General features: G+C 41.9%; 1 long non-coding RNA gene across 1 annotated transcript in view; it reads left to right on the top strand.

The window, feature by feature from the left end:
- The window catches only part of LOC137858362 (uncharacterized), a 43094-nt gene extending 26484 nt beyond the window's left edge, over positions 1 to 16610 (top strand). The window contains exons 2-3 of the long non-coding RNA XR_011097676.1: positions 12999 to 13339; positions 16058 to 16610. This is a non-coding gene — a long non-coding RNA (uncharacterized lncRNA). The remainder of the gene's footprint in view (positions 1 to 12998; positions 13340 to 16057) is intronic.
- Positions 16611 to 23960: the final 7350 nt, after the last annotated feature.

The raw sequence follows: 23960 nt of genomic DNA, 5'->3' as shown, positions 1-23960 counted from the left end.
TAGAACCAAAGCCTGCTGACTAACATGTGCCATTTCATTTACTTTTGTGTCTTTACATTGTATCCTTGGTTGAAGAGATTGGCTGATGAGGAAAAGACGGTTTGTGCTATTGATAGTGACTTCCAGGGTGGAAAGGGAATTAAATTCCTACCTATATAGTGGACCCACACAAGGCCATTATACCAGCTAAGACCAGAGCTAGTCCAGCTCCTTGACTTGGGTGGTCTTGAAGTGATACATACAGTTTATACTGCTCCCTGCATTCAGGTGAGTTTCAGCCTGGGATTTACTGAAGTACCAGCAAGATCAGCATTTTTATCTTACCTGATTATTTTGCACACTGTCACTCTCCCCTCTCAACTTCTCCCTCTAGCAGGATGCTCACTACTGGTCTGGGAAAGTCAGGCAAAAGTCTTGCCAATTCATGCTATACTGCTGCTCACTGTTAATGGTCTCAGGCATCACTGGCCAGGTCCCATACCATCCCACTGCATTTACCTCTATCCCTCTCTCCAATCTCCAGGATCATCCCTCACTTACAGGAGCTTTCTTCTAGTGGAGAACTTCTTACTTCCCTTAGTCCAGGCATCCTTCTCCTCCCCAAGGCAAATTCTCCATTTTAGGAACCCTTGTTTTAAATTGTCTTTTCTTCCCATAACCCAAAGTCCCCGCTTCTCCTAATCAAAAGTCTATGTACAGAAGCACAATGTGACCTATTGTGATCAGCCTCCTAATTGGTGTTTCTGTCTTATGTGTCTTCATTAATGAGAGGATTCAGGACACGTCACATTTGTTTCGTACAGGTACTACCAAAATTCAGAACCAGCACATACATACTGCTTGCAGCTAGCAAGTGGCAGGTTTGTGCGTGAGAGTTCAAAAGTACAGTTTTGGACAAGCATCGACATGCACATCTACACCCAATTATCTGCCACTTCCTAGCATTCACAATTTAAGCAGGTTTTTTCATCTGCAACAGTTTGTTCATCAGAAATGTGAGTAGCTGAGCAATTTTCACTCCTACTGGTTGAACACAGCCAAATCTAAACGCAAGGATGCTGAATTCTGCAAGAAACCCACAGTCATCCACTTCTCCCTATGGGATTCGTTCAAGATTAGGGATACAAACAAATATCAAATATGCTGTCAAACAGAGCCTGATATTACTCTTTTGAAGGTACAAATGCATATTTGCTGAAATGTTTGCAGAATTTCCTTAGACCCAATAAGGTAGGGTTTCATTTAGCTCCAGTGGGTCTGAATCAGAGATCAGCTGCTGAAACCAGGTTCCAGAAGCAAATGATTTTCCTAACAACAATAGATATTACAATTGCCAGCTAGAGTTAAGAAAACCGAATTGCTGTAAGGTTAACAGCATCATGCAAGTTCCACTATCTCTTCCTAATGAATTAATTAAATTAGTAAAGATGATCTTCTTCCTGTCTCTGCTTTCCTAAAGAAGGGCTGAATCCTGCTGCCAATTAAATTAATTGTTAACTCCTTTTGACTTGAGCTGTACATGATTGAAGCTCAAATGAGCTTTAATTTGTACAAAGACTTAAAAACACAAGTGGAAGCATTTGCAGATTTCAAAGGTAGAGCAATGAGCTGCAAAGTTAGGCCAGGGACAAGTACATGCATATGTAATTCAGAAAGGTCTCTTCTAATCAGATGGGTTAATTAAAGAGGTATAAGCCAGTCAGCTTGGTGTTTTGATGCATTATGTTTTCTTGGAGCTTCCAGAATGTATCCTGTAGATCACATCTTTGTTCAAACTGAACTCAAAATAGTTCTGTCGAAACCTGCTTATCTCACAGATAAATGTTCTGAACATGCATCCTTTGACTCAAGTTCAGTGCAGTGTTCTGAAATAAAAATTTTTAAACAGATTTTGTTTCCCAGCACAGCAGGGAAGCCTCTTGTCCCTAACAGACAAGATTTGGAATGATGCTATAAACGAAAAAGCTACAAAACATGAGACAGGAGAAGGGAAAGAGAAGGAGGGGGGTGATTCTCACACTGAGAGACATTGTAGGTGCATAGCCATGGGAATGACGACGTGAGACAAACATCATAAGAGCAGCAAGAGAAAATCACTGTCATGGCAGCTGAGCAAAAGGCTACAGAGCTGCGGGGGAAAGGCAGGCTGAAGAAATGCAAGCAGGAAGCCCTTGGCATGATACAGGTGAAGGCATTTTAAGTGTTGTACAATACTATCTTGCTGCAGGAAGGACCATTTCTGGCAGTAGTGATACACTGGCAAAACGTGAAGTGAAACCCTTCAGCTTCCCACAGTTCTGTTTCCCTTTTGACCCCGTGACTCTATTCTGCCCCATCCCCTCCATTTTTTAAGTTGAGTGGGTAGGAAATGCCTCTTAGCAGGAGTTTATGTTGGCAAGTTCCTCGGGGCTGTCATCTCATTTGGGAACCCAATGTGCTGTGCCAATGCACATATCCCAGCGACTCCTCTCTGTCACTCTGCCTCAGCAAGTGTTGTACTGTCCTGAGCAAACACCCAGAAAGAGGTCTGGGACCCAGAGACTCCAGCTAATGTCTTCTGAGGGCAACATGGGCAAGTTACAACCCACAGTTAAGGTTTTGTGGAGTAGAAGAAAATTGCTCCTGGGGACTCCAAGGCAGGTATGGGGTGTGCAGTGCTCCAAGCCAGCCACCATGCACATGAAAAAGGTGGAAGAGCATGGCTGTAACTGCATGCAATGCTCAATTGTTGCTGCAGTAGAGGTAAGACTAGCAGTGGGGACTGGTGATTAACACAGCATTAGTGCAGGATACTCTAATAAAAATATAGGTCAAAAAGCTTTCAGAGATCCTGCATTAAAGAGCTTATAACACATTTCCTGACGTATTGATGGAAGCAAAGGTTAATCTTTTTCTGGGGTTACTTGTAAGCAACTTCAGACAAGAGTCGTATTACGATGATTTTGCAGTCTGCTTTGGGACTACATACAGGTCCTACATCAGAAAAATGGAAGTTGAGTCAGGGGCTGATTGCTTTGCCTTAAGAATAAGGATTTTTGCCTCATGGGTAGCTACTAGGCTTTTACCTCCTGATCCCTTTTATCCTTGGAGACCTGCAGAGAAGGCCTGGAGACTACAGGCCCCTCTGTGCAGTCTGCTCAGTGGGCTGCCAAGGGAGGTGCAGATGGGACAGGAAGAAATCTGGCTGCTTTCTGCCAGCAACCTGCACAGCAGGAAAGTTTTGAAGCCCATGTGCGCTAAACCCAGCTCCACAGATTCCCACACTCGGCAGTGTTTCGTTCTGATGAATCGGCATTTCTCGCTGGGAATGGGTTCCACCAGAAGATTTCCGGCCAGATTTAATCAGGGATGCTTGAAAGCAATCCAAAACACAGGCCAGGAAAGGAAATAGCTACTAAAAACCACCAGCTTTTTCACATTTTCTGAATTGTTCTGTAATTACATTTGTTGAAGATATAATTCATGCATGATTGTTTAGAGTTGTCCCTGCAACATTTATCAACTCACGCACAATTATCTTCCTTTCCTTCCAGCATCAGTCTGTAATCAGTTCTATAAACCCTTTGAGATATTTGTTTGAAGACAATGTTTTTTTGTAGGGAGTAAAAACGGGAAAGAAAAATGTTTTCGAAGATGTGGCCAAAGAGAAAGACAGTAATCAGAGAACTGAAAGGAAAATGTAGATTTTTCTGACCTAGTGAAAACGGATTCTTGAGGAAATGATATTTTCCCCTTTCTGCTCTTTCTTGTTACATGTTATATTCTACTTCTCTTGCTAAACAGTGTTAAACTCTAATGTTTTATCATAGATCTTTTATTTTTTTTTCTATATATGAGAAGCTCTATTGTTTTAACTCAATGATTGTACATGGATGCTGTGCTACACCAGCACAGTCCAAGTGGTATGATCTTTTTAATTTGAACGCAGCTGCACCAGGAGGTGCTTTATACTAGTCTGGGAATTAAACAAGCAAGGCAGCTATAATGAACTGTTATGCCAAGATAGCCATGCCCACGCTCAGGGTTTATGGGTGTGAATCTGTAGGAAACATTTCCTACCTGGCACAGTTACAGTGGTTAAAAACAAGAAAACCTTGTGTGTGTGAGGCCATAAGGATGAAATGTTGTTGGAAGTCTCCAGCTGCTTCATGCTCCTCTGGCAATATATAGTATCTATATATCTGGTTTAGCAGCCTAATTAATCAGAGTTACAGCAATTTGCATTGCTGGAGCTGCTCAGACAAAGCATACAGTAAATCCACCTTATGGAGCCTGCTTCTGCCCCACTTGTGCTGTCTTCGGCACCACGTGCCTCCACAGAAAATTTGGGTGTAAAGGGCTGTGTTTTGTTGGAGGGTTCTGGTTTTGACCATGCATTTGTGCTTACATCGCGCCTTAGTTAACCGAGGCTGGCTATCTTGGTATCAACCTTCCTCCTGATAGTGTTAAATCCAGTTGTACTCTGTGATGCTCAGACCCACTGACAAGCTGTTCTGCGATAAGGAGGATGATGCTGGCTGTGGATGATCTTGTGACTCAGTAACAAATGCATGTGTTGTCATCTGGAAGACCAGGAGAACAGCGCCAGAAGCACAGCCATCTCTGGACAGCAGCACTTCAGCAAAGCTTGCTTTCTGTGCCTCGTCAGCCTTCCCGGAGGGCATGAGTATTTCAGCAAGCTAGATCTATTTTTTTCAGAAATGAGATGGTGCAGAGGGCTTATTTACTCACTGACCTATGAGGAAAAGGGAGAGCAGAATGGTTATCTAAGTAGCAGTGCTAACAATGAGGTGTAGGCTGGACATGAAGTGTTTGGATGCCCTGTACTGAAAAACCCTAAGTGCCAAGTACACGACATATCAGGATTTTGAAGTTTCTTTCTTGTTAATGCAGGTGCCATTTGTAAAATGCAGCTCTGGATCCTGAGCATTCACAACACTTCTGGGTGTTCAGACCTCTGCTTGATTAGAGCCAGCCAATATAGTTAAAGGTACTTTTTCCTCACTACAGGAGTTTATAATGTGATACTCTGCTATTGGTTCTTAAAGTCAGTATTTATACAGTGCCGCTAAGACGTGAAGTGCTTTCCTGAAAGAGTCTTGATGCTCTCTCCCAAGAGGTAAGTCTGGTGGTATAAAACTTAGATTTTTAATGAGTGAAGCAAAGCTCTCTTGTTTGGCTTCACTGATTTACCTGCATAAGGGCTACAAGTTGAATACAATTTGCAGACTCAGGCTAGACTAAAACTAGACAAAATAAGATGGGGGAAATATGTTACAGGCTTAATGAGAATGAAGGATAGAGATTGCAGTAATATAGTCAGAAAGTCACACTCAATATACTATCGCAGCAGCACTGGTCCTCCTATTTTTAGGTTTAGTCCTTTGTGAGGGAAGATTAGCTTTTTGCAAAGGGTGTTTTAAGAGAGAAAGAGCAGAAGACTACTGACAGGGTTATGAGAGCAGGTCCAGGCATTAGGCATTGATGACAAAATGTCCATTAATAAGAACCAGAGAAGTGGATGAAGGAAGCAGACTATAAAAAGGGCTGGTAAAGAGAAATCCAGTGTTGCCAAAACAAACAAACAGAAAACCACCTTGTTCACAAACACTGTATTTTGGTTGTGCTCCAGGACATGAAGACAAAAACATTTCATGAGAAAGGGTTCCAGGAACATTCCAGTCTGAGAGCTGTAACACTAGTTCTGCTCCTATTGCTGCTGTTTTCCAGCTCCTTCATCCTAGAACAGAAATCCTTAACAGAGGATTTCTGTTAAGTTTCCTTTCTCTCTTCCAATGAAAATGTGAAATTAACATGTTCCTGAAAAGGAGCCACCAGGGCAGCCCATTTCTGATTTTCCTGAAGAGTCAAAATCTTTAGGGGAAATAAGAATTTTCTACATGTAAATTCTGGATTTTGTGAAAATGTCATTTTCTGTTGGAATGATTTTTCCAGGAAAATCTCAACCATTTCTAATGGCAGTCAAAACTTTCTGGCTAGTGCAGAGAACAAAAAGAAATGTTTTCCAAGATCTGGACAACATCAAAAGTAGCTTAGATTTTGTAATCTTTCAGAGGGATTGTGTGACATCTCTCTTCAGACCTCTGGCCTTTGAGGTACATCACCTTATATAACAGAGATCACTCCTGGGCGTGAAAGTCACTGAAAGACAATTTCTTTTTTGCTAGTACCAGCTCTCAGACCTGTTCTTCCAGTGCCTGTGGAGACACATCTTTGAACGTTATAAATATATGCTAAGGGAGGAAGGTGGTAATCTCATGACTATTTCCCAGATTTCCTCCCTTGTGTAATAATGATTGTCTAGTTAATTTGAAATTACTCTTTACTCAAAAGAAGTTCAGGCAAAATGAAAATTGAAATTTTTATGGTATCCAAAATAGATAGACAACACCAATTGCCAATATTTATAAAAGATACATGAAGATATGCAATGCACTTGTACCAAATTAATTCTTGAATTTCTCTCTCTTTCCCTGTCTGGCTGACTTGTTATAGGCTTTTTATGACCCATCCCTCGTGAGGCCCTCTGCCTGCCTTTGTGCCTTAGGTTTCATTCATCACAGAGAAACTGTTCTTAGTGGAGCGTGCCAGTTTCATAACTGATTTCTTTGAAGCCTCCAGGAGGAACTGGACAAAGTTAATCTTCCATCTCCTCTCCCCCATGAAATATATTTGCTTCTAATTTATTTGGGGCACTCCTGTAACTAAATTAAGAATCAGATCAGATCATTTATTTTTAAGATGCATGTGTCACCTTTACAATTCCTAGGGTCAACAGAAGAAAAAAAAAATCATCCCTTAACAGCTTTCAGTGACTCAGTATGCACCATTCAGCATGAACCATATCTATCCATGAGACTTGCATTCCTATTGATCTGTACAATAACGAATATGCCAGATGTGGCAACCACAGGTGTCTCATTTGGTGTCTCACAGGTGGCTCTTGACTAGAACAGGCATTTGGCTTCCTTTGGGATAATGCAGGCAAAAGGCCAGGGAACTAGCTCTTGGAGGAGACTGGATGGACCTGGAGGCTGACTGTCTTTAAGAAGTCCTTAAGAAGCGTTGCATAGTTTTCTCTGAGCAATCTTTTCTGGAATAGGGTGGCACTTAACAGCACTGAAATCCTCTACCGTAATGGAAAATTGCAGGTCAGAGAAAAATTAAAGATAGTAATGCAATCTGAAAATCATTATTTAAATACTGCCATGAGCAGAGTTTGCCATGAGAGAGCAGACGTGAAAGCAGCAGAAGCTCAGTGCTTGGAGAGTGGCTGGATTTAAGCACAAATGGCTACATAACACTGCAGCTATTTCAACGAAAGAAACAAGGTCTGGATTCACGCTGCAACTACACAAGGAAAAACAGGAGTGTCTAAGAAAATGAATGCTCCCTCCAGTACCAAAGATGCTGATGTTGAGTCAAACCTTGTAACTTCTCCAAGTTATGTTAATCTCATTAGCTTCCTCCTCTCCTCCTGCCCCCAGTCTTTGATAGTCAGACCTTGATAGCTTGCAAGTCAACTTCTTGATTAGCAAGCAGCTCATCCCAGTAGTTCTCCTGATGTGCTGGCTGCACAGTAAACACACCAGGCTGGCACTGGGCAATCCTTATGGCACATGTGCAAACATCATCTTCCTTTGCAAGGGAAGCTTTGGAGCAGCTGGGGAGGCTGATGTTGCAGTAACTGTACTTTGAGACTTCAGCACAATAAAGATAAACCACAAAGGATCAATGTTTGATCACACATCTTCTCATACAGCGTCTTTAAGAAACCTCTATATAATTCAGTGAAAAAAAGAAAGCCGTATCTATATTGTTAACATCTCATTTTCATTTCTTAATTTAAGGATGGGGTTGAGCTTCCCTTGGTCTAAAGCTAAATTGTCAGCACAATTCTGGCAGCAGATTTTTAAACACCTTTGGTGGTATAAGAAATAAAAGAGCACCAATTGATTTTAAGATCAAAGGCTGAGTTTAGGTTGGCAAAAAAATAAAATAAATCCTCTTCTTACTTCTAAGCAGCACAAAGAAGCTATGCAAATCTCAGACAGAAAACTGCGATGGGACCACACATTTTTACTCTCATAGTGCTTCTCTGGCTAGAGCCTACCCAGTGTTTTCCTCTGGTTCAGACATACACCACAAATACCAGGTGTCATCTTGGGGAGGGTGTGAAACTCACTGGTCTCTGCTGCTGGAGACAAAAGCACGTTATGTAATGTATGTGGCAAAAATATTTCTGCTGGGAGATTAAAGAAATGACATGAATAGTCAACAGGCTGCTTCAGAGAGCAAGCAACTGACTGAGTGAGCACTCCCAAAGCTCATGCTGGCTGTGTCTTTCATCTGGGGAGTCTTTGAAGCATATCTGTTGTTCCTGGATAGATAACCTTTGCTCCATCAGAATGGAGTAGTTTTTAACTGAATTATTTTAGCAATTATTTCCCTAAATGGAAAGTTAGTTAAACTGCATTGGTTTTCCTGTTCTCTGACATGAATCCTGTTGCTGCTCCATCAGTAAAGCAGAGAAAACCATGGCTCTTCAACAGAACCCTGTGCTCCCCAGGGGTGGTTCACACCTGCTGGGTACCTTCTCTGCTCACATGTCCAGCTGCACATGTTTTTCTCCAGTACCCAGTTCCAGTGTCTCTGCTGTGCCTGTGCAGGTGAGGTGTGACCCTCCCTGATGGCACCAAACTGCCCAGGGCTGTCACCCCACACCTCCATCTCCTTTGCACATAATGATTGAAGCTCTGGCAGCCCCATGGGCCCATGGCTGCTGATGGTGGGTCATGTTCCTTAGGAAGGAGCTCAAGGAACATCACAGGGCACATTTGCTCCAGGAGCATGAAGGCTGTGAGCCCACCCTCAATACCCACAGCAGCCTGTACTTGTTAAAGTGCTCTCCTAGGAAATGATAAAGCCTAAAGGTAGCAAGGGACTCCTTTGGGTGATTTTATCATGGGTGGGGAATAAAATCTGTGGCATGAGGCCTTCTAGGTTTGGATACGTCTGTAGGCCAGCCATTGCACGGGCTGTGCATATCCCCGAACTACCTTTGGTTTACCAAACTGCAGTGCTTCTGGCAAGGAAACTGCAATAGCCAGAGGCTCAGCATGAAAACAGTCCAACGAGACTTAATCATTGTTGTTTTTTTTCTTCTTCAGTCTGTTCTGTGGCTCAGAGTGAGCTCCATGGACACACTGAACTGATTACAGTGAAGCTGGCTTATGTGCTCATCCAAAAGCTGTGGCACAGCTGCGTCCTTTGATAGTTCTTAAGCGCAGGCTTGTGGTTTGTGAACAGGGGCTTGTATCCCCCAATTTCTCACCTGTGTGCCTTTCATCACTATGGTCAGTGGCAGTGATTCTGCCCAGGAATCACTGTGAGTCCATCTGAACAGGACTCACCAGACACCACTGCTTTTGAACCAGGCAGATGGATCCTGCAGCCACCCTCACAGCCTGGGCCATGTTGGTAGCCAAGCAAGGAGCAGTGAAGCCACAGCTCTCCAATGCCTGGCCTTCAGACCAACCCATGTGTGTCTCTGGGCTCCTTCTTCTTTCTCAGAGTAGCATCTGATGCTGTGCTGGCAAGTGAAGTCAACTGCTTTCATTCTTAATTCCTTTTGACCTGTGTATCAAAATGCTTTCTGATTTTTTTTTTTTTTTCCCTCAGTACTGACAATTTTCCCTGGGCAGTTCTCCTATTGGAAACAAATTATGTGTCAGTTTTTGATGGAAATGTGTCAGCTGAAGCCTAAGTAAAGAGAATAAGACCCATCTCACTTGTGATGGGTACTCCAAGATTGAAACAAGACAGGCCTCCAAAGGCCAAAGACAAGCACATCAACTCACCCCACTGCCCTGTTATTCTTTTTCTCCTCAGTGGCCTGTGGTCATTGCTGGCTGAGCACATCCCTAGGGCATATGGCAGCAAGTGACTATGACGACTTTTGAACTCAGGCAGTGTGTTTTGCCCATCTGCTCTCAGTGGTACCTACCAGACCAATCAAGCCCAGAAATCAGGGTGTATATTGGTTTTATGTGGCAAGATTTTGGTAGAGAGGTCCTGGAGAGGCTCCTGGTGGAGCAGGCTGTCCCCCTGCAGCCCATGGGTCCCACATGGAGCAGATCTCCATGCTGAAGCCCCTCCCTGGGTGGAGGAGCCCCTGTGGAGCAGGAGGATGTGGCCTGGAGGAGGCTGCGGCCCATGGAGAGCCCCCGCAAGAGCAGGAGGTCTGGGGGGAGCTGCCGCCCACCTGTGCGAGACCCGTGCTGGAGCAGTTTGCTCCTGGGGGATGGATGGATGGATCCCGTGGGATGGAGCCATGTGGGAGCAGTGCTTGAAGAGCTGCTGCCTGTGGGCAGCCCCCGCAGGCTCAGCTGGGGAAGGACGGCATCCCGTGGGAGGGACCCCACGGGGAGCAGGGGCAGGGAGGGACCCTGAGGGAGCAGCAGAGACAAAATGCTAGAGACTGACCCCAGCCACCACTCCCTGTTCCCCCACACCGCTTGGGGGGAGGAGGTAGGAGAGGGTGGATGGGGGGAAGGTGGTTTTGTCTGCTTGTAGTTTCTCACTGCTCTAGTCTGTTAGTGATAGGAAATAAAGTGTATTAATCTCCCTATGCTGAGTCTGTTTTGCCCATGATGACAACTGATGAGTGATCTCCCTGTCCTTATCTCAACCCTTGAGCCCTTTTTTTCTTCCTTTCCCTTTGAGGAGAGGGAATGAGAGAGCAGTTGTGGTGGAGTTCAGTGTCCCAGCTTGGTAAAACCACCACAGGGTAGTGGATGGGGGAACAATTAAAAGATGGAAGAAAGGGTCTCCTGAATAGTATCATCATATTTCATGGTACTGCATGATAACACAGATCTGTGTTAGCTGTGATCTCGGGCTGTGATCTCAGCTTTTGCCATGAGTCCCCTGATATGCTAAACACCTTTAACCAGTGTGGAAGTTAGATGTTTGGTTAAAATGAAAATATGGGGACACTCATTCATGGAAGCAGGTAAAATACTACAGAATTCAACCCCACTGCTTTGCACAGGTCTTTCAGGAGCCTTTCTTTCCATTATCTGTATCAACAGTGTATATCAACAGTGTATGGGACAAAAGTAATCTTTGCATGGGGACCAGTTAACTTCAGGACTGACTTGTTTGACATCCCTCAGAACACCAGCTATCTGGCAGATACACTCACAGCTATTTACAGGGTAGTCTCAAGAGGTGGAAAGGATAAAAGTAGCATCGAATTCCCCCTCCAGGATTTCACTGGATTTCTCAATGCAAATCTTCCCAGAAAGTCTTTGAGGTCAAAATTTACCTGGGAGGAAAGAGAGGGAAGGGAGAATGCCCAGGAAATACCCATTAGTTCAGACCAGCTTTCTAAACCATAAATACTTCAAAAACAGCCAAAGGTCAATAACTGCAATAAACCCTGACCAAATGATCAAAGTCAGCATTTACCTCAACATAAATATCTTCTTAATAGACTTTTTTTTTTTTTGGTTGAGCAAAGCTTAACAGAAAGCTTTCCATGCAAATGCCATTTTGTAGAATGAAAAGCAGCAGAAAAAAGCCTCAGCCGGTCTCAGTTTAACACCGTGTGTCACAGACTCTTATGACCCCTTGAGATCAGGATTGAATCTAGGCTGAGTGACATGTACATTGCATATAGTGTTTTAAAATCCTAAGTGAGAAAGGACTTCCTGACTTCAGCACATATATCACGTCTGTGAACATCAGCTGCTTTGTTTTCATTACACTTGCCTTCCTTGTCAGCACCCCAGCTAAAATAAAGCAATCCCCAGGCAGCTTTCACAAACACACAGTGGGAAGAACATACATTCATATGTGGGGTCAAATTCAACATTGCACAACTCCATTTGCTTTAATTGAATGTGACTCACACAATATACACAGTGGGAAGTGCATATTTGCTTCTGTATATGGAAGCTTAGGAACTTCTTTGAACCAGCTACAATTATTTGCCTGGCATTGGTCTTTGTCATGGAGCACCTGAATGAAGGAGAAGTAAATTTTTAAATAATATTTCTACTGATTTATGAAAGCAATAAACGGAAACTCCCATTCCATTCTCCATCCACTCTCCCCACTAACCACATAAATATTAAAGCTGCAGCAATGCCCAAACACCCCCCATGCCTAAACTAAAAATCCTGATTTATTATTGATTTTACTTTGGGCAAGTTATTCTCTCAGAACCTTGTACTACCTAAGTAAACACAAAACTAAGGAGTCCCCCCAGAAAGACTGAGGGATTATTTCAGATCCTGCCTGCAAATATTTCTAGCTACTACATTTCCAGTAGTTGCTTGCAGCTGATTATCACTTTGGAGCAGTTCCCCATATGTAAAAGATTGTCCAGTTCCCTGTTGTTTCTAAATCGCCTTTACTTTTGCAGAAGTCCAAGGAAGATGAAAATAAGTGAAAAGTCAGGCTGATGCATGCTGAAAGGGCAACCTTCTTTCCTAGTCAATAAATAGATCCTTGAAATCCTCTTCTGACAGTTTCGGAATTGGGCCTCTAGCATTAATGCCAAAGCCGTGATTTAAGGTTGTAGGGTACAATTCTCCCCTCTGTTACAGGGATGTAAATCTTTACTTTTAAGGAAGTCATCAGACTGAATTCAGGACAGATTTGCTGGGTTGGCTGTGGAGTAGATGAGATCTGGATCTTGTCCCACAGTCCTTTGAAGTATTAGCATTACCCCTTGAATCACAACACTGCATTTTCACATTTCTAATTACACCCTTATCATACAGGATTTTGCTCATCTCTGAAGGCTCCCCCCCCCCCCCCCCCAAGTGCTTTTGACTCAGTGTGGAAATCTGTAAGCTCAAATCAGCAAGAAACACCGCTGAGTTTTACTCCATAGTCTGTGACATGCATTTGAAAATGAAGAGGTTATTTTTAATTATAATTGACATTTTTTCTCCTGGTTCTCCCAGAGAATGCATTCATCTTGCTGGAAAAGTGGTGCCGTCATCATGATGGGAGCTCAGTGGAAGAAACTGTAAACAGACCTCGAGGGAACTTCAAAAAGCATCTGTCAATTAGACTGCAAAGTTTAAAACCAGGGAACTTGATTTTCCCAGCCCTTCTGAGGACATCTGACTAGGACTGGAAGAAGAAGAAAGAGCTTTTTCCCTGATCATACCATGGCCCCGAGGGCTGGGATTTATAGGTTGCCATGCTCTCAGAGGACATGTTGTCACTGATCATGCAGCATGGCTTCCAATATCCTGTGTCCAAATCTGTAAACTGGGACCTGTTGCTGCCACATGCCATGGTGAGACTTGGAGATGTACCCTGCTGCTATGCCTGCATTTGCGTGGAGGGGAAACACAGGCTCCATAGCTTCGTAGAAAAGTTCATACTCCAGAATCTGGGGCTGAGATTTCCCATTGACAGGTCTATTTGCAATTGTAATAAGCTATACACCACCCTCTTCATTTGTCCCCTTGTCCTTCCCTCCCCCTGCAACATCCCTGGCTAAGTCATCAACCAGGATTTATTGTCATAAGCACACGATCAGCAAACGTGCTAGGTAAGTGCAGAAAACACACGGTTACATTAGGAAGTAACATCACCTACACAGAGCGGGACTCTTCCCTTGGGATGCACATATCAGCACAGCAAAATGCTCTGAATCAGACAAGCTATTAAGAAATAAATGTTTAAGAAAGGCTTTAAGAAGAAATCTGAGGAATGGGAAAATATGCACCACTGAAAAGCCAGCTCCTGTGAAGCTTTCTGTCTCAGGTTTCTGCCTGGGCACTGGCACAAGCCCTTTCCCAGCACCAGCTGAACCCACTTATTCAGAAGCAGTTCCTAGTGTTAGCTGCAGCCGCAGCAGCACCACGTTCCTGTTTTTCTCTGCAAACAAACATCTAACCCCTCCTGGCAGGACTATCTTGCTGCAGGGGAAAAAATGCCCTCAGCCATCAGATCTGTCAGGATTTAGTAACTACCTGGACTGGGAGCATAGTATCCCCAGCAGGCAAGACGACTGACACACAATATCTCTCAGCGTTGTTTTGTTGAGGTGATTCCTGTGAGCTATGAAGATCTCTGGGAAACATCAGCTCTCTTGACTTAGGGCAGAGGAGACAGTCTCGCCTGGGTTCCTATAGGAGAGACAGAGGATGCTGAGGGCTGGGAAGATTAAAGCAGGACAGCAAGGTCAAAGCCCAGCCATGAGTCTCTTGCAAGATCTTCCTGGTGGCTGGAGACAGCGTTCATTGCTTTATAGGGAACCAGTCTGGGAGGAGCTGTGCTTGCTGGTGGGTGTTACGGGTGGCTTTCTAACACAAGAAACTCGGATTTCATACTGTTGTGTGTTAGCATTGTAATAGTTCAGTAAAATGCGGCTCTGGCCGTGTAAAGTGTGCAGCAATTGTAACTTTGAAACTCCACAGAGCAGCAATGAGATAAATCTAATAAATGGTGTAGCAGAATAGCAGAATCAGGGTCAGATACGTAGCTTATGCGCATAGTATCTTATCATTGCAGAAAGCCATACACCACAGCTGAAACATAAATATCCTGTATCCACCAACAAAGGAGAAAAAAAAAATATTTTCAGATAGTGTGTGACGAAGTCAGGAGTTTCATGTAAGGGAAAAAAAACATGCCTTAATATGGAGAAGAAAAAAAAAAAAAGAGAGAGAGAGAGAGAGAGAGATTGTTACTTCATGGAAAAATCAATTTTGAGGTTATACTTGGTTTAGCAGTACCTAAGGAAAAAAAATAAATGACCAATGTACGAAGTACTATAGAGAGACCAAGCCAGAAGGTAAGGCTGGGCCGAAAGTTCACAGAAAAAAAAAAAAAAAAAAAAAAAAAAGACATATATATGTTATAAATATATATATATGTACCACATCAAAGCAGCCAGACAAATAGGATTTGACTCACAGCCTGGCTAAGGCAGAGTTCCCTCTCACATATAATACAGGGGTAGCTTTTTTAGCATGTCCCAGGGTGGGAGGCAAACTGGTAAGCTGATGCAAAAAAAAAAAAGGCCAGACTTAGAAACCCAGTTCTGGAGAGGAAAGTGCATTGAATAAGACTTTTACTTCATTATGAAAACACATAAAACATTTGAAGATGCAAAGGCAGCAAACAGGCAAAAAGGCAGCATCCAGCAGAATAAGCAGCATGTAAGGTATCCCGACCAACTGAATCTATTAGATTATGCTGTCAATCTGTTTTTTCTATATATTTTGTCATTTGTATCCAGAGCTAGCAGGAACCTGTGATCAGAAGGATAGGAGGCGAGGCAAGGCAAGGCAAGACAAGGCAAGGCAAGGCAAGGCAAGGAAATGTCTGTATGTATAAAACTAGCTCTGCTGAGCCTCCCCAAACATCCAGTTAGTATTGGATTCAGATAAAGGTCCAGGTTAGTTTTCCATCTTATTTGGACCTGTTCACTCAACACGCATCACAAAAGCACGTGTATTTTTATTGAACACCTCTATCCACACCACTGTATTCAGTTCTTTTTGCTGCATTGTTGCATTGATTTCTTCAGCCCAAATCACAGTATTGATTTTTTTTTTCTGCCTCTGTTACATGCCTCCTATGCTTCTCTCAACCACCCACCCACTTGATGTAATAGGGAAAGTGCATGATTAAATGTTCATCCTACAAACACTTATGCATGTGAAGAATTTGCACACAAGGATAAATTCAAGGCCACTGTTCTGCCGCAGGGCTTATGTATAATGTTGTACATGATTTTTATTTATTTATTTATTTTTTTTTGGTAGAATCATAGAATTGTAGAATCATTTAGGTTGGAAAAGATCCATAAAAGAATACAGGGATTACATGAAAGTATAAAATGAGGATCGTGTACAATCCTTTGCTGTTGATCTTCATCAAAGCAATGACAAGCAGTTCAAAGCACTCAGCAGTTCTGCTAAAACAATGTTGAAAGGCAGTTTTAGCTAAAGTTATTAACACAGAGATGAAAATAAGACTTTTTTTTTTTTTTTTTTTCCAGGGATGGGCCAGATTTCCAGATGAGGTCAGTACCAAAAGATGGATTCTGATGCACTGAGTGTCTGGATTTTTTTCAGATACCCTTCACTAAAGATGATGAAGTTGTTGGGAAGTCCTGTTATGATTCTGGATGCGGATCCCTTGGAAATTCTACTTCCAAATACAATCCATGAATCAGATATTGATGCACGTTTAATACACATGGTCAGAAACTTCTCTATAATTTATCTGTGGATAATTATATTTTTCAATTTTTCAATTGTTTTTCTTACCTTAAAATGCATAATACTAAGTGGAAAACCAACAACTTCTAGGAAAAAAAAAAAAAAAAAAGACATTTTACATGTATCAACCGTGTTAATTTTTTTTTTCATTTTCTTTCAGTGAGAATTTTATATATTCCACAGGAGAATTTTTTCTGACTTGCTGTAAAGTTTAATAAAATTACATTTAAAATAATTGTGTATGTGTTGTTCCAAACAGGAATTTTGTAATAAAAAGAACTGAGTAATTCTGTAACATTTTTAAATGAAGGTCTTGAAGAGTTTACTGAAATGCATTATTAATATGGAAACAATACGCTGTAAGTTTTTGTACAAGATGGTGTTACAAATTGTACATGATAGGATGTTTAGTACACAGCAATTATTTTGTAAGTAGAAATGATTTCCCTTTAATTAAAAACTATCATTCTGCCTCCATGAACTCTGTTGAAGATGAGGAGGGGTTGTTTTGGAGATTTCTTTGTCAAACAAAACAAGACCCTATTGCACTACACTTGGTTTCTTTCAGTCACTCCCATCTTAAAGCAAAGGAAAATACACAAATATAACATTTCTACCAAAGCAGGAATGGGCAATTTGAAAGCTCAGGGAAAACAGTGCTGTCTGATTATTGTTACTGTGCAGTTTCACAGGTCCCTTGGGTGTTATCTCCCATCAACTTTATAGCTCTATCATCCAAAACCCCAAGAATTTGTAAAAAATGTTGTAACCAGAAGGCAGAGATTTTCCCTTTCATATAAAAAACTCATGGTGACACCTTGAGAATGGTATTGTTTAACAATCTTCATGTGATTCTCTACGTTGGTCAGACCTGCCTGTGACCACCTTATGCAGGATTTACTAGCCTGGGGAGCCAAAGGTGGGAGATTAGCATCACCTCACACTGAATGACCTTTGCAAATTATTCACAAAACAAGGTTTTCAAAAATGTTTGCCCAGATCTCTTAACCAAGAAAGTAGAAGTGATATTGGTCTTAGGAGATAGAGACCAAAGATGATAAGGTGTTACCTTCCTGATTGCAGCATAACTACTTAGCTGTGCATGGCAGGTGCCTACAATACAATCAATGATATGTGCTATCAAGAAATGGGTTTCTTTGTGTGAGTGGCCAGCTCTGCATAACTCAAAATGCCAGATCAGTCCTTTTCAAGGTTCACCAAGGACAGCAAGGTGGTCAGCAGGCTTTTCTGCAGTGGAGATAAATGTTGGTATCATGAAGATGGTTGTAGGGTCCCGCAGGTCCTTAAGGGGGCTACAGTCAAAAAGCTTGACAGACCAAGGTGTGGAAAAATTGAATCAGACCAAGGTGTGGACAAACTGAATCTAAAAATTACTTTTCCAGGTTGCTTTTATCTCAAGATGAATTTTGCACATGCTGTTTTCCCTGAGTTCCTTCATATGCTTAAGGTAACAAGCACAATCCCTGGCTCATTTTCACAGCACTGCAGCTGTCTGAACATCCACTGTTTCTCAAAGAAAGTCTGGGGTGTAAGAAACATGCAAAGCAAACTGTATTTTACTGAAACAACTGAAGGTTGCTCGCTTGATTCTCTGTTCTGACCTCTCTTAAAGAGTTTGTAATATACCTCTGAAGGCACAGACCTGATTTAGTGGCTGAGGCTGTTTTATTCCCAGTTATAGCTGGATCAGCAAATAAGCAGCACTGCTGGAGGATATTGACTGTCTTTCTCACATCTGTGTGACCAAACCACAGCCATTTATTATTCTGTTATTTTCAATCCTTAGCTTCTTTAGCTAGCAAGTGATCTTAAACCTCTGCTTTCTAGCTTTTAAAATCAATTGATAAATAGCATTTGTTTATCTCCAAGGAATCGATGTACAATTAGTTTGAACTGTTTCAAGAAAATGGGATTCTTGAGATACTACATCTTCCCTTTACTCCCTTCAACAATTTTGATTTAAAATTAAAAAGAAAGAAGTAAGAGTAGTGATGCAAACTTACAGAAATGAGAATATTCCACAATCAAATTATTTTTTGAGACTGCGATCTTTATTGTTAATCTCAGGCCTTTATTTCCTTTGTTCCCAGACTCTTATCTCCACAGGACAAAGTGGAGGTTGCAGACTTCAAGGTGTTTTTTAAAACAGGGGATGTATATGGTATGGTATTTACTGTAAATTACGTAGGAAGACATTCAGAAGACAAAATGATTCAGACAAAGCAATACATTATGAATTTCATGTATATAAAATCTCAAACTCAGAGTGACTGGTATAATGGTATTGAATTTATTTGCATCCAGAATGTCTGATGAAGACTCTTGAGTCATCCAAGTTTTCAAAATAGGAATAAAGAACTGCAAAATGATGCCCATCAGTCAGCCTGTATGAAACTCCATAGCTGTGTGTTTAGTCGCTGCAGAAGTGCTAGTAAACAGTACTCTAGCAAGGTCATTTTGAAAACTTTCTCAAGCTTTGAGTAGCGATAGAAGTGCGATATACACCTTTCTTATAAATTCTGAAATTTCATGCATAGCAAATATCATTATAGTTATAATTAATTTTATCCTCCTACACGTTTATCCAGAAGTAAAATGCATATAATGCAAATCCATTTGGGTGATAGAATTGGAGTAGTTGGAATTTAATGGCTTCCATAGGAAAATCCTCATATATAGGTCCATGTCTCAGTATTGTAAGAAATAACACAGAGTAGAATGTAATGCCATAAATAAGTAAAATATTATTTTCTTTCTCCTCTCCTCTCCTCTCCTCTCCTCTCCTCTCCTCTCCTCTCCTCTCCTCTCCTCTCCTCTCCTCTCCTCTCCTCTCCTCTCCTCTCCTCTCCTCTCCTCTCCTCTCCTCTCCTCTCCTCTCCTCTCCTCTCCTCTCCTCTCCTCTCCTCTCCTCTCCTCTCCTCTCCTCTCCTCTCCTCTCCTCTCCTCTCCTCTCCTCTCCTCTCCTCTCCTCTCCTCTCCTCTCCTCTCCTCTCCTCTCCTCTCCTCTCCTCTCCTCCCCTCATTTTACAATTAAGCTACCTTCAGATCACTTGACATTGATTAAATGTGTTTTACCAGAAAGGTTATAACATGTGCCATTGTGGTACATCTTTCTCTTTGTAAGTCTGACTCAAAGGATGCAAAGAAATTAAATGAGTTGCTTTCTGTAAAGAGTTCCTATCTAAAACAGAGGGTCTTTCCTGGGACTATTTTTAAAAACATTATTTGAGTGTTTCATAGGAGATACAGGATGCAACTGTAACAAATGAAAAGGTAAGTTCAGGTTAATGGAAAAAAACTTTAATGTGATTGTTTTAGTTCAAAACTCTATCTAGAATCATCACCCTATTTCAATAGATGACAAAAGCTTAATTCCATTAAATATTTTCTAAATTCCCAAGTGAAAGAGCCATTAGCCCAACAACTCAGTGTAATATAGAGGTGGTAAAATCTAGAAAAATGGTAGAAATAAAGAGCAGGAACATAAATGTGGAAGACTTTTTACTGCAGAGAATTAGGAAGCTATTAAAGAAAAAGATATACAGAATAATGGAGAATATGGCTGGGGAGCCATGATTGTAATTTTATTAAGCCTGAGAGTTAAATAAAAGTGAAAACCTAAGAGAAAAGTCAAAACAATTGAATTTGAAGGGCCACCTTGATCAGATTAACTGAGATGCAAGTGTCTCAATACACAACCTCAGCAGACACCCAGACTTGTGAACTACCTCAGGACTTTCTGTCCTCTTGCAACCAGGACACAGACTACTGAAAAGTCAAAGTAGCCTGCATTGCACTTTTACCCCTAGCAGTTGGAAAAATTTGTTGGCGTATCATACTTCTGATTTGGATTGTCTACCCAGAACAGTTATTTCGTAAGATGGGAAGGAAAAGACAAATTAAAGCCAAAGAGACCAAAAGTGCACAAAGCTCTTCCCCATACTGGTGAAACTATCTCAAGGAAAAGACTGGACGCCTGAAAATTTACTTTGGTCAAAGCAGACAACATTGAAGAAGCAGCAAGTTACCAAGAAAATTATTAGAATGAGGTGCTGGCAGAAAAACGTTCAGACATGTTAAAGATGCTATAGCAGAAGAACATCAAAATAATTGCCTCAGACTGCAAGTCTGGGTCCTTCCCTGAGGTCAGTTGGATGGTATTTTTCCTCCATTTAACACTGAGAGCTCAAAAAACAAGAGCTGGCTACTCAAAGAGTTGACTACATTAGGGAGCAGTCAGCCACAGGAGAGCATAAGGTCTTCCCACCCCACAAGCACTTCCCGATGTACAGCTTCCCATGTGCTCCGATAACATCGCTCTGTGCCGCCTACGTGACAGTCAGGAAATATAGCTTCCAGCTTCGTTCAGTAGGCTTTTTCTATTGTGGTACATACTGAACTCCTTTATTCCTTCTCACAGGAAGGAAAATGAATCAATCCTTCCAAGAATTCAAACATACCAAGTTTGCATGTACCATGGAGACCTCAAGAGACCAAAGTAAATGAATAAAGGTTCTTGAAATGATTTATGACAGGAATTGCTGGTATTATTGTGAAAGTGTCAGAAGAGGAAGGTAGAGATGACGTTGATAAAGGCAGTTAAATTTATAAACAGTATAGATATGGCCAAGAAAATTAGGATAAACAAAAAGAAACTCTTTGTAAACATGAGAAATCACCACCAAGTAACGAGACTTCAAGGCATGACAATGGAAAAGTACAGATGAAGCTGATATTGTTTAGAATGCTTTTTGTTTCATTGCTCACAATAGAAGCTGAAGGTCATTTTCTAGTGATTAAGATATATTTCCACTGGGGAGAAACAAAAATGTTCAAAGGCTTCATGATTATACTGGAATAGATAATTAGACAATAAGGACTCTTACAGGTTGACAAGGTAGTTGGCCCAGAAGATTTCCAGGCACAACAAAAGTATCTAAGAGAGACAGGAATCCATCAGTTGGAGCAAAGGAATGGATTTGGTTATGGCCCATATGCAATTACAATACACTGGGGACTCAGTTCTGTTGCCAAAATATCTGTATCTGAAAATACAGCATAGGATCAGCAGACATGACAGAAGGTCTCCAGGAAATCTGTGACTTCCATATCAGCTGTGGAAGCAACATGGATGTCTGAAAATACCTCAGATAACACAAGACGCTGGCTTTGCTCAGTCAAGCCTCAGGTCTTTCATTCAAATAGTGGATGGTCACTGGAGCAGCACATGTCCATCAGCAGAAGATGGTAATGTAAATCAATTCCAGTGAGAACTCCTGGAAGTCAAAATCAAGTATAGAGTCACAGAATCACAGAATCACAGAATTTCTAGGTTAGAAGAGATCTCAAGATCATCGAGTCCAACCTCTGACCTAACACTAACAGTCTTCCACTAAACCATATCCCTAAGCTCTACATCTAAATGTCTTTTAAAGACTTCCAGGGATGGTGACTCCACCACTTCCCTGGGCAGCCTGTTCCAATGTCTAACAACCCTTTCGGTAAAGAAGTTCTTCCTAACATCCAACCTAAAACTCCCCTGGCGCAACTTTAGCCCATTTCCCCTCATCCTGTCACCAGGCACGTGGGAGAATAGACCAACCCCCACCTCGCTACAGCCTCCTTTAAGGTATCTGTAAAGAGCAATAAGGTCGCCCCTGAGCCTCCTCTTCTCCAGGCTGAACAAGCCCAGCTCCCTCAGCAGCTCCTCGTAGGACTTGTTCTCCAGGCCCCTCACCAGCTTCGTCGCTCTTCTCTGGACCCGCTCAAGCACCTCGATGTCCTTCTTGTAGCGAGGGGCCCAAAACTGAACACAGTACTCGAGGTGCGGCCTCACCAGAGCCGAGTACAGGGGGACGATCACCTCCCTAGCCCTGCTGGCCACACTGCTTCTTATACAAGCCAGGATGCCGTTGGCCTTCTTGGCCACCTGAGCACACTGCTGGCTCATATTCAGCTGACTGTCCACCATCACTCCCAGGTCCTTCTCTGCCTGGCAGCTCTCCAACCACTCATCTCCCAGCCTATAGCTCTGCTTGGGGTTATTGCGCCCCAGGTGCAGGACCCGGCACTTGGCCTTGTTGAACTTCATACAGTTGACCTCAGCCCATTGGTGCAGCCTATCCAGATCCTCCTGCAGAGCCTTCCTACGCTTGAGCAGATCGACACACGCACCTAGCTTGAGGCATTGAGAGTGAGTTAGTTCAAATTGGTATTGGGTTATGCATGTATCAATTAATTTATTAGCATTTCCTTTCAAAATTAGATCTATTCCTCTGATATTTTATTCTTTAAATATTGCAAAAATGGGAATATTCATTAATTATTGACTCATCCATTGACAGGAAAGACAGACTGTAATGCCTACAAGACTGAGATGGAGGAAAAACTTATGAGTTTAATTCTGAATCCAGCATTTCTCCTTTAGGCAATCTACTTGCCCTGTGAAAGACCTCCTAATTTCTGATATAAGAAAATTCCTTCCTTTTCTGATACAGCTGTAACTCTAGCAATATATCTTTAACTGCACTCATATTAGTTCTTCTGGTCTGGTCAGGATGCTTGTTCTGCTTCAAGCCAAATTGAATTTCCCCTCAGTAATGTTAACAGCCATTTCTCTTATCCTTTCCTTAGACAGATTTAACACATCACTGCTAGGACTAACTTGATGTCAATGGGCAAAGCCCAATTGATGGCCTCTGTGGACATCAGAAAAAGCATAAAAGTCTGTACATGAAGACTCAGTTATGTCCTTCTGACCTAATCCTGAGCCTATTCTGAAAGATGTCGAGGTGCCATACTGTCCTACAGGTTTGCTCTGTCAAGGCAGGATCAGTTTCATTCTCTTGGGTTTGATCTTGAATGAGTTATAACAGGCTATTTTGAAACAATTTATGCCACCTGGATTCCTGTTTTATTTCTATCTTCAAACTTCTGAAAAGTGTATCTTTTTGTGGTTTCTGGGAGCATCTACAAGCAAATCACAAACTCTCAAGGATAACATTAATTCCTATGAGGATAACAGATTATGATGAGTTGGATGGATATGCAGCATTACTGACTAGCTGCTACAGGGCTTTGTTCAACAAGTAAAAAATCACAGGCTTTCTTGGAGCTGTATCAATTTATATCCCAGTGAATGGAATTTAATTCCTTCTGTAGGTACTTTCTCAGCACCTGCCAGGGCAGGACAGATGAACAGAGTTTTCTGCTCGGAAGGTGACAACTTCCTTAAGCCTTTGGAGGAGACTGTCTCTGAAAGCCACATGCTTTGTAAAAATTCAGATCAAGCTGCCGTCTGAATTTTCCTCTCACAGATCTGAATGGTGTGTGCAAGCTGATTTTATTTTTATTTTTTTGTCCCAGCAGTCTCACAGTTTTCTCCAGGTATGGAGAATTGAGCATGGTACCCAAATTTCACAGGCGTGGATCTCTTGTTATTTCTGTTACCTTTAAGGGTGCTCCGCAAAAATCAGGACAATTTCATGTCTAGAGTTAGATGCAGTGGTCTGATTAATGGCTTCAGGAAAGGGGGGACCATGTGGTTATAAAATGTGGTTACAAGTGGACAGTTGATCTGAAGAACTGTAAAACAATCAATAAGCCATCAGTCAAGTCTTCTCTAACAAGCACTTCCCAAATAGACCTTTTCTATGCACC

The sequence above is a fragment of the Anas acuta genome, chromosome 1 (assembly GCF_963932015.1).
Source record: "Anas acuta chromosome 1, bAnaAcu1.1, whole genome shotgun sequence".
In the NCBI taxonomy this organism is placed as follows: Eukaryota; Metazoa; Chordata; class Aves; order Anseriformes; family Anatidae; genus Anas; species Anas acuta.
This window is presented reverse-complemented; position numbering and strand designations above follow the sequence as displayed.